Genomic DNA, 11823 nt, shown 5'->3' with positions numbered 1-11823 from the left:
AAAAAAGGGAATCAAGTGTCCAAAATAAACAGGGGATCTGGTGTCCTCGTCGTGCTGCGGGGTTCGTGAAGGGAAGGGCAGTGGTCAGGAAGGAAGGGTCCAGGTAAGGGGTGGAGTCCGGCGGCCGCACGCGCTCCCCTCTCCAGCGGCGGCTGCATCCTTCTCGTTGCCCACGGCGTGCGAAGGGACTAGACGGCCCGACAGCCGTGTAACGGGTGCGGTTCTCGTCCGGACCGCGGGTCCGGCAGCCCATGACTCTGGCGGCACGGGAGTCCCTCTACGCACCCTTCATGGACCCATGAGGACACCAGCGTGCATGCACGGGGAAGAGACCTGTCCTCCGAGGAGAGGCGCGTTCGGCATTTAAACAGCGGCGGTGATGAGGCTCCATTCGGTTCAGGTGTGCCCCATCACACGCCACCAGCCCTGGCTATTTCAGCGCCCCTCCTCTCTCACGCACACAATCCTGTCGGGAGCCTGGCGATTAAGCGACGGGGTGATGCTGATAATTAGGGGGAGGCAGCCGACTCGTCACAATATGTATCATGCATTCCACAAGAATATTAAGCTGCACAACTGTTTTCAAAATGGATAAAAATAATAAATGTATCTTAAGCACCAAAATAGCATATTCAAAAGATTTCTGAAGAATCATGTGACATGAAAGACTGGTGTAGTGGCTGCTGAATTCAGCTTATTCACAGGAATAAATTACATGATAAAATATAAAAATTCAAACAGAAAATGGTTATTTTTTTATTGTATAAATATTTCACAATATTGCTATTTTACTTTATTTTTCACATAAATGCAGTCTTCGTGAGCATAAGAGATATCTTTCGAAAACACAAAAATCTACCAACCCTAAACTTTTCAACGGTACTATATTGAATTACATTTATTTGCAAATGGTTTTATTTTCTTGTTATAAACATCAACCACTAAATTCTAGATTTATGCTTACAACAATAAAGAAAAAAAACTAGGGTAAAAAAACCTCATTCAACATGTATTCTTTAAAATAGTCTTAATATTTTGCTTCTAAAGTCATTATTTCTTGTTTAAAGGATGTTTAGATATTTTACCTGGAAAACAAGACAAAATGCGGATTAAAATCGTTTTGCAGTGTAGAAGGATAGAGAAAAGAAAGAGAAAACTAAAAATAGAGAATGAACGAGAGATGAAGGTTTGGAGTCTCAACTAAAATTCCATGTTTGCCGACCTTCCATGGGATTTTTGCTTGAATAGTTGTGCCATTCATGTGACTTTTTTTAGGTTGTTTCATTTTCCAGGTCCACAACTGGACTTAACTCAAGATGAAACTTCTCATATTTGGCCAAAGTCGAGTTCATTTTGTCTCATCGACACTCATCTAGGCTTAGTCCGTTTTTCTCTGTATGCATCTATTATAGTCTATTTGTAGTCTTAGTGGCTATTTTCTGCACAGAGATGCAAACTCTGCATAGATAGAGCCAAAATACAGCTGCGTATTGCTAGTAGTGCAGTTTGGAATAGCACCCTGTAAGAACTTAGCAAGACAAGTTCAGGTTAAGGCAGCTAGGTTAGTCTTCTATACACATTCTGGCAGAAATATAATATCATTCTCTTACAAAAACATACTGCTTTGCTCTTAAACTCTGGTCTGTTACCTCCAAGTCCCAGTCTAGAACCAGTTCATTCATTCATTTAGGTTATCATTTAGGTTATGAGGAGGAGGTAAAGCAGATGGTTTTGTCTTCTAGACTGGTGACCTCTTTGAAACTCCGCATGTTCTTCATCTCGAACATTTAGGATGGTACTGAAACCTAAGCTACACATCACAAAGGTGCTGATTTCCGTGACACAGTTACCATCAGTGCTACAGGACTACGTGGCAAAACACTTTTTTTGTTTGTATTGTTCTTGCGTCTCATTATGCTGACTTTTTGTCTGTTTATGTCAGAGTTCTAGACAGAGTGACTCCGTTTGGCAGGAGATTGAGGGCGGCATTTTGTTTGTTGCGAAATTCAGCATATCTTCTTATTGTTGGTCAGTATGTTGCTCTAAGCAGAATGAGAACGCATAAATCCTAGAATGTGAATCTTAATGATCGTTTGAAGTGGCAGTGACGGAAGCCGCTAGCTGTACCTGCAACATGATTTGAAACGATAGCCATTGCTATATGCTAGTTGCCTTTAATCCTGCTCCTTAGAAAGAGAAGCCACTGATTTTTTTTTTTCTGGTTATTTTTTTTTTTATTTAGTTGATTATTTTGGAGAATATGTGAGAAATGAAAATGTTTATTTCTGTATATACAGTATTTAAAGATATTGTACAGATTTTTAGCATTGTTTTAGCATTAGCGGCATTATGAGTAGTGCGTGTATGCAGGCCTTAAGAGCACACATTCTTTCTTCCATTCTCACCAGCCTTCATATGGATACTAAATTCAGATATTACCCTACTCCAAACCAAACATAACCTCCAAAACTAAAATATAATCCCATTCCCAAAACCATAACCTTACTTTAACCCCAAACTACACCCCTATGTAGACCAAAATAATCCCATTTGAAACTTAAACCTCTAATTTCCCATTCCCATTTTCCAATACTCAAATGCAGTTGTGTGAAATGCCTTTGTTGCTCTTTTTTTAGAAACTACAGCAAAGATCATATGACTTGAAAACCTTTGACCTTAACTTTACTCGCAGTTATCGTTTGAAATGAGAAATCTGTGGTATATTTTGGTTTGGGAAATGAGGTGACTGATGTGTATGTGGTCTGTAGATGATACCACAAATGACAGGCAATAGTTGTGAGTTTGGTTTGGAAGATATTGAGACAAATGCGATACTAAAAAGAAATGAAAGTAATAAAGGTATTGCAATGTGACGTTCCACATTTTATTCCCACTTATTCCATCATGCTATTCTGCCAATGTGAAGTCTGTGTGTCAAAGCTTCAGCTGCAAAATTGTAATGCTGCTATGGAAATGTATTAATCAACCATTTTAGATCATTGAAGTGATGATAACTGAAAATTTTTATTATTAGAAAGTCAGCATGTAACTCAACAATAGCGTTCTTTGACAAATCTGTCATGTAGTTGCTTTTCCATAGATTTGCATAGCAATACAAGACAAGAAGCGCCAAATAGTTCTTGCTCAGGACAATTCAATTTTGTGATAATAGCACAGATCATGGATCAAAAACATGATGGATCCCTCTAAAAATCATACCAAGCGTCTGCCAGGGTGACCACAGATTGTGAATAAAATATCATCAAACAATGTAATATCATTAAAAATGAAAACAAAAAATAAAAATAGCAAGATGCACACAGGCTAAAACGCTAACGCTTCTCAATTTAATCTGAATTTGCTGCTCGTGCGATTGTTAATTGCATATGCCCAGCACGATTCGCATGAGAGACCAACAAATTAGATTTTTTTTGGTAATGTTAATTTATTCTATTTTAAATCATCTCTGTATAATAAAACCAAAGCTACTACAGATCACTCTCTCATTGGCTGTGCAAGGCAGTAGAAGCAGGAAGTGATGTCATCACATGTGATATGTACATAGACATACACCTTTACAAACATGCAGATTTGTGGAGTAAGCACACCTTTTTTTTTATCAGAGTGTTGGTGGGGTTAATGTTAAATAAAATCTTGTTTTGCTGGTTTCAACTTTTGCTTTTGTTCTTCACTTGATTTGCACCATACCAGTTCATTGGCAGCTTTGCTATTTTTTTATTTTATTGATAACACAATGTATAGCCTCTTTATAAAATGTAGTTACTGCTATGATATGCTTGTATAAGCACATAAAGAGCACTATCCATTTGTTCATTTGTTTTTCAGTTTCATTTTGATCACTCTGTCTGAGGTATTAAGACACTCATCCCTGTAGAGGGACATTTGCTAATAATTCACTGTGAACTTGATTTTGAATGGCTTTTCAGCATTATTTTATTTAACTGATTTTAGCTAGAAGAAAATGCACCAGTTCATAGGGTTTGGGGGGGGGACTGAGAAGAATTTCACTGTTTGCTAGATTCTGTGCTTTAAATGCTTGAAAGTCACCTAGTCATTTACTTCGATCCAAGATGGCTGCTCGGCCCTAGAGCTGACGTGGACTTTCACTCACTGTGTAAACTCACAAACTATACCTACTGGGTTGTTTTTAGTCAATGGATACATTGTCACTGCTCTTGCCATATGCACTTCCAAAAAGATTTGCAGCTGTATTTCAATCGATGCCAAGTACTAACAGCCAAACTGTCACCCAATAAAAAGTATGTGTATTTCAAAAAAATGTCTGTGTTCCTTGCATATGAAATGTTATGGGAGTGACCTTGTGCTAAAGCATTCTTCTCTTTTAAATCCAATGGAGGCTAATTCATCATTGAAATGCTTACTTAGGAGATTAAAATGTCAAATATTATGTCATGAACATTGCATTTACATTTTGTTTATAGTTAAAAATAAAACCAGACACTATATAAAGGCAGAGATTGGCACATTTATGAATGGAGGAAATTACTCTGGTGGTTGCAGGAATGGGAGTCATGTTTACAAAATGCCTGTTTAACAGTGTTTCCACCTTGTTTAAAAAAAAAAGCATTAATACACAATTGCAAGTATTTTATGAGGCGGTGATTTCTTATGAATTTGTTTGATGTGATTCATACAGAAACTATGGGCTGTCAAATAGATTAATCGCGATTTATCGCAGCCAAAATAGTAAAATAAATGTGTGTACTGTGTATATACACACATGTATATATTTAAGAAATGTCTCATTTTTATATATAATATAAATCATTTAAATATGAATATATATATATATACAGTATAGGCTATATATATAAATATACACATGTAAACATTTCTTAAATATATACATGTAGGTCTGTTTGTGTGTTTATATATACATATAAATATACACAGTACACTCATATATTATGTAAACAAACTATTGTTGTGGATGTGATTAATCGCGATTAATCGATTTGACAGCCCTATCAGAAACATATGATTTCTAGGAAAAAAGTAAGTAAAGGTCCGCAACTGAATCTAACCATCAGTGTGGGGTGTGAGGTGATTGTACAAAAACGTACGAATGAGACGAATTCAAACAAATTAGCCACCAATTCGCCAAAATTTTAAATACAGTATTGCCATGAGAGTGTTGGTAAATTTATACATTTGTTTTATTTTTTTTATCAGATTTTTTTTAACAAAAAAGCTAATTTTGACAAATAGTTTTGTAGATTTCTCCATATAGGAATATAGGTTGTACTGTACTTCACCGGTGTGCTTTATTATAATGCCTGACCAGTGAGCAATAAAATTCATTTGAATGAACCTTAATTTTATATTTTAAAAAATGATTTATTGAGTAATCAGGGTGCTGCTTGTTTGAATTCTTTGACACTCTATAATCAAAAGTTCATTTCTTTCTGGATACTATAGTTACCTCATAAATGTGGTGTTCCTGTTATTACACTTTTTTTTACATCCTCCGTTCAAGCACTTCCTATACAAGGTAAAAAGAAAAACATCCATATAAATGTGGATTTAAACGGGCCTCCTGCACATCAACAGGTGGTTTTAGTCAGAGACCTTGACTTCACAATAGATTAATTCATGGCAGTATTACTTCAGTTATGTACATCCATCTAAAATAGTCCTTTAATTGCAATGCCATGTTTGCTATCTGTAAATTCTACCATTCTACGCACAAAAAAAAGCAATATTCTCACAGACTTTGATTTAGTTCATTGACACATCAACTTAAAGTACATAATGGCATTTTAAGAGTTTAGAAGCCGTTTTTCATTTTCTATGGAGCCGTCAAGAGTATATGCTTTTGTTTAGAAGGAAAAGGGTCCTTCATTTTTTGGTTTGTTTTCACAGACTACATTTGAGGTCCTTCAGCAATGAGCTATAATGTATGAGACATTGAACTGTAATCTGTTCTATTCAATGGGGTTTTTATACTCAGAAGTGGCCACTTAACTCCTGTGTCCTGCGAAGAATGACTGATTCAGTTCAAAAGAGAAATGCCACTGTTTTCTTGTTCTGGCGAGAACATATAATTGCTGTATTATTTGAAATCAAGGACATTTTGGTCCTCTATAGACTGGCTTGACTGAAATTTGAGCGTACATTTTATGAACAATTAAAACTCTTAAAAGATCTCAGGGCCTTAAAAAATGCTTGAGCCTGACGGTATACGACATCGCCCGGCTTTGTGACTATAAGATGTCGATGCAAGAATCCAAAAAGATAGTAATTAACAGATACATTTAGGAAGAAACGCCATAGTTGTCTATAGAATGATCATGATCTTTGGAAATGAGAAGAGGGAAAGAAAAGCTTATTTTCATAGCTCTTATGTCACACTTATTGTACAATTATTTTGGTTAAACAAAATATTAAATGGCAGCAAAATCGACATATTGGACATCACAGTCTTGCCTACTTAAAAAGTCTCCTGTGGCATACTCTGACCTAAACAAACACCGAAAACTACTAGGCCTATACTGATGTGAAAGCACTCCTATTCAGAACACCTCAAACCAAATACAGTCTGTATTTATGAACTAAACTGGCCTACCTTTAGGTATTTTCTAAAAGTAATTTTAGAGGCAGTTCTTGGCATTAGAGAAATAAAATCTGTTAATGTCAGAAGCCAAGCTACATTTTAGTGCTGAAAAAATATATATATAATTTTTAAAGAGTCAACACTGCCCCCTGGTGTCTGTTAAATGCGTAGATGTTTGAATCAGTATCGCGTTGACTTCCAAGAAATGTTTTAATTATTTAAAAAATGCTAAAATAGATATAAAAAACAATAATAATGTAACGTAACTTATGTATTAATATAAGTGAGTTTACAATATATCTATAGATTTTAAATATCACAATATATTTTTCATTATTAAAACAAAGCAAACGCATGGAGTCATTTTTTTTTATTTTAAAATGCTTGCCTATAGATTTAACTGACATTTCAAAAGTAAACTGAACAAAAAAAACGAGTGTGTGAGGTAGTTTAATATCATTCACTGTCCATTTGTGGGTCCTTCTTCCAATGCTGAGAGTACTTTACTCGCCACTAAAAACATCATCCTCACTAGTCCCCGCCCATACGCCCCGCCAGGTAAGTATTAATAAAAGGATTTTATTATGAAAGCCCAGCAATTATAGATAGACTCAAGCGCCCTCGTCCAGGATCCCACCCCATCTGAATATGAGTCTAAACGCAAAGCACTTCTGATTCAATTTGTACAAGCGGCAGGGGTGTATGTGTTATTTTAACAGAGGGGACAGTGGAGGACCACTCAACTTCAAACAGGACAGGGTCTCTGTGTGTGTGTGTGTGTATGTGTGTGTGTAGATGTTTATGTGGTTTATGAGGACACAAATTTGTGTAATAACATGGGTATGACATAGGTATTACAACGAGAAGGTGATTTATGAGGACATTTTCAGTGTCCCCGTAATTCAAAAGGCTTATAAATAATTCAGAATGAGTTTTTTTGAAAATCTAAAAATGCAGAAAGTTTCCTGTGAGGGGTAGGTTTGGTGTAGGGCAATAGAAAATACAGTTTGTACAGTATAAAAACCATTATGCCTATGGAGAGTCCCCATAAACCATAAAAACAAACCTGAGTGTGTGTGTGTGTGTGTGTGTGTGTGTGAGAGAGAGAGATTTAGGAAGCTTATCAAAGAGGTGAGGTCATCAGCAGGGCGCATCAGTCAGAACTTGGCTGGTTGCTAGGGTGATAGTGAGAGGGTATCTTCAGGGGTACCGCCCACCACCGGCTCTGTCGCCTGTGTGTGTGTGTGTGTGTGTGTGTGTGTGTGAGAGAGAGATTTAGGAAGCTTATCAAAGAGGTGAGCTCATCAGCAGGGCGCATCAGTCAGAACTTGGCTGGTTGCTAGGGTGATAGTGAGAGGGTATCTTCAGAGGTACCGCCCACACACGGCTCTGTCGCCAACAGAATCATGATCTACAGAAGTGGCCGCTTGACACATTTTCTGCATTGTGAAGCACATGTTCCTCGCCCCTCTAACAGATAATCCTGTAATTATTTTATTGTCTGATTATTTGTTTATTTAACAGAAACCCCACACAACTAAGCGATACAAGGGCCTTGAAAACTGAGAAGAGGGCTGAAATGATTCAACTGTGGGCATATCAGAAGTCAAGCTAAAATGTACTATACTGTGTCCAGTGGTGAGAGCAGAGCTGGATGTCATATTCATTATATCATATCATTGATCAAAAATGACAGTAGAGACGTTCACATGATTAACATTAAAAACATTTATATTTCAAATAAATGCTGTTCACAAAATATTAAACAGGACAACTGTTTTCAACACTGATGTTAATAATAAGAAACGTTTTTTGAGCACCAAATCAGCATATTTCTGAACAATCGTGTGGCACTGAAGACTGGAGAAATGGCTGCTGAAAATTCTGCTTTGCCATCACTGGAATAAATTATATTTTAAAATATGTTCAAATAGAAAACATTTTTTTAAATTGTAATAATATTTCACAATATTACTGCTCTTACTGTTTGATCAAATAATTGCAGCTTCAGTAAGCATAAGAGACTTTCAAAAGCATAAATAACTTACCAACCCTGAACTATACATGAACAGTATATATGTATAAGCCTACATACAGTGGCCATAATAATTTGAAATTAATTCATTTCAGTGCACTATATAACAAAATATCAAACCAAGTGGCATTTGTAAACATGTTTTTCTCTGAACTACAATAACTTCCGGACAGTAACTTCAAAGCCATCACCTTTTTTTTAGTGAATATATCACTAATGTTTTAGTCATTTTAGTGTATATAACATGTATCACTCCATCACATTATCATTAGAAAGTGTCCCATTTTTTGTCCTCTTCTTTTTCATTTTAGACAGTTTATATAGTTTCAATGCAATAATGCAGTTAGCTTTAATAGTATAATATAATATAATTTAAAATGTTTAGGTGACATATCAAAATTGGGTTGTTTTGACAGTTTATCTATTGTTTTAAAATTCTTAAAACTTTTTTTGTAAAATGTTCTGCTTGAAAAGCACACCTGTCTTTCTTTCAAATGAATGCTGCTTATTCCTTGGTTTGATATTTTAGATGATGCAATGATATTCTTTTTTTTATTTTCCAAGGGTGGCTAAAGCGTCAATTTTAGCCTTCCACTATACAGCTCTTGAGCACAGACCATTAAGTTTGATTAAGAATATACTGAAACTGTGGCAGGGCCTGGGCAAATCGGACTGAAGCTTGTTTTCAAACTTTCCAATCTGCTATTCATCATGGGAGCATGCTGTCATCCGGATATTCATTCTGATAAGCTACTGTAATTACTGGAATCAGAGATCTATGTTATCATTTGCTTTGTGCACAATGAAGAAATAAGAAAAGATGAAGAGAAAGAGTGACAGAGAGAGATGAGTGCGTATTTGAGGGCATTCAACCCCTCCTCTTCACTTGCCACGGTTTAATTCAGATTCTAACACCATAATGCAGTTTTACTCAGAGCTGAAGCCTGCAGATTGTTCTGATGGGTATTGTGAGTTTTGATGGCTTAAATGAGTAAAAAGTCAGTGTGAATGCAAATGTACTTTGTTAGTGTCACCATGAAAATGGCAGCATGCCTTTTTAATTCCTTATTTTTACAGCTCTGATTATAGGTTGGGTATTCAAACAAGTGAATGAGAAAACAATGAGCAGGCAATCAGGACTTCATAAAGCAGAGAGCAGCATGGGACAGATTAATGAGAGGGCGTCACACACATACGCACTCAAGCAGCCTTTATAAATGACACTCATGCGTGTGACATATTAAAAGAGGGCTTGCACTTTGAGCAGAGATGTGAAAAGGATCAGAGGACCGTTAACGTGTAATTTAGAGCCCAATCTGACTGCTGTTTGCACAAAAGCAACAGAAATTCTGTCATCGTCAATATGGAGAGACGTTTCACGAGTCACGTCGACCCTATAGAGGAGGAGAGGCTTCGACGGACGTGGATGGCTCATACACGCACATGTCACACACAGTAGCATTCAGATGAACAACAGTAACTGCTTTTAATTTGGGTGTTAAAAACAGTCTCAATGAGAAGAATGGCTTCAGGAGAGAAAAGCACTAGAGCTAATGGATGGGAGACATACGTGACTTATCTGTAGACTGAGTGTTAGATGACCCTATAAATTATAAAATCATTCAGCATGTAGGCCATTCATTCAGACACTTTTTAAACTATGGGTTCCCACAGGGTTTATAAAATTACAAACAAAATAGTTTTTTCTTTTCTTTTTTTAGTATGAATATGTTCACCATATCATATTGTACACAATCAGAAAAAAAGGTACAAAGCTGTTACCCTAAAGCTAAAAATGACATCTTTGTACCTTTTTTTTGCCCTAATGGGCACATATGGGCACTTTAAAAGTACATATTACTACAAAAAAGTGTAATTGTTGGTACCTTTTGCTCCAGTGACAGTTCTGTACCTTTTTTATTTATCTTATTATTGTTTATCATATGACAGTCTTTATTGACATTTTAAATGTGGGATATTAAACCAGATCAAGGCAGGCAGGTAAGCTACTGGTAAATATGTGAAAAGACACAGAAGATTTGTCTTGTGTGAAAGTATTGTGTCAATAAACGCCACACTGTCAGTGTGTAAGTTTGTGAAAGTGGTTGGGTGAAATTATTGCTCTGCTTCACAGTGGATCTGCAGACAGAACAGAAGTGATGGTATACTGCCACCTTTCGGACAAAACAACTAAAAACATACACCGTCAGCCAAGTAAGAAGTGACATTATAGTTCTGAAAATCGTATCTACTAGTACTAGTAGTTTAAAGCAGCACTATGTAACTTTTGGCGCTCTAGCGGTTTATAAACACGGAAGGAATATTCCGCGGAAGAACATTCCAACCGGAGCTACTTCTTAAGTTTATGTCTATGGCAATTCACGCAGGTATGTGTTACTCCGCAGCGGTGACGACCCGACCAGGCTACAATAGTCCAAATATAAGTACTTATTATAAGTGCACCGTAGTGATTCGGAATAAGACAAAAACGCGGTTTGGAAGATGAATTCATGATGTACTCGCTCATTATATACATTTTGCAAATTTTGAACACAGAAAAAGTTACATAGTGCTGCTTTAAAGTCGGCATGAAACGGAAGTTGCAGTTGTCTCTTCTTCTCTACTGTGACGTCTATCCGAGTGAAACGGCATCTGAAATGAGAGGGCGGGACTTGATTTCGTTCTTCGGGAATTGATTGGATCCTTGGAAGCTGGGGCTTGCTAACAAAATGGAGGCAGATCTGAATGCCAGGTTGCAGTTAGTGGTGGGGGATTTCTCTCCACTGGATTCACAGCCACACCCAAGCATGAATAAATGTTTTATTTATTAAGGATAACAGCAAGAGAGAGAGAGAGAGAGAGAGAGAGAGACTGCCTGAATGAACTGTGACGTCTATCCGAGTGAAACGGCATCTGAAATGAGAGGGCGGGACTTGATTTCGTTCTTCGGGAATTGATTGGATCCTTGGAAGCTGGGGCTTGCTAACAAAATGGAGGCAGATCTGAATGCCAGGTTGCAGTTAGTGGTGGGGGATTTCTCTCCACTGGATTCACAGCGACACCCAAGCATGAATAAATGTTTTATTTATTAAGGATAACAGCAAGAGAGAGAGAGAGAGAGAGAGAGAGACTGCCTGAATGACTGAGCGCGTCCTCCATCAGGTTAAGTCATATTCATGAAAAAAATTAGTTT

This window comes from Sinocyclocheilus grahami, unplaced genomic scaffold (genome assembly GCF_001515645.1).
Source record: "Sinocyclocheilus grahami isolate Dianchi unplaced genomic scaffold, SAMN03320097.WGS_v1.1 scaffold54.1, whole genome shotgun sequence".
NCBI classification, from domain to species: Eukaryota; Metazoa; Chordata; class Actinopteri; order Cypriniformes; family Cyprinidae; genus Sinocyclocheilus; species Sinocyclocheilus grahami.
Note: the sequence above shows the minus strand (reverse complement) of the source record.